We start from the raw sequence: 308 nt of genomic DNA on the forward strand, positions 1-308 counted from the left end.
GTCCAACCATATTCTAGCTCTGTCTCTTACAGCAAAAGGGAATAGCATAAGTCTGTAGACCTCAGGGTCAACCCCATTAGTCTTGACAGTGTCATAGAATTGCAAGAATTCAGCTAAAAATTGATGAGGATCTTCCAATGGAAGTCCATGGAACTTGCAATTCTATTGCATTAGAGAAACTAATTGAGGCTTAAGCTCAAAGTTGTTTGCTCCAATGGCAGGGATATAGATGCTTCTCCCATAGAAGTTGGGAGTAGGTGCAGTAAAGTCACCCAGCACCTTCCTTGCATTGTTGGCATTGTTGTTGT

The sequence above is a fragment of the Arachis duranensis genome, chromosome 4 (assembly GCF_000817695.3).
Source record: "Arachis duranensis cultivar V14167 chromosome 4, aradu.V14167.gnm2.J7QH, whole genome shotgun sequence".
Taxonomy (NCBI): Eukaryota; Viridiplantae; Streptophyta; class Magnoliopsida; order Fabales; family Fabaceae; genus Arachis; species Arachis duranensis.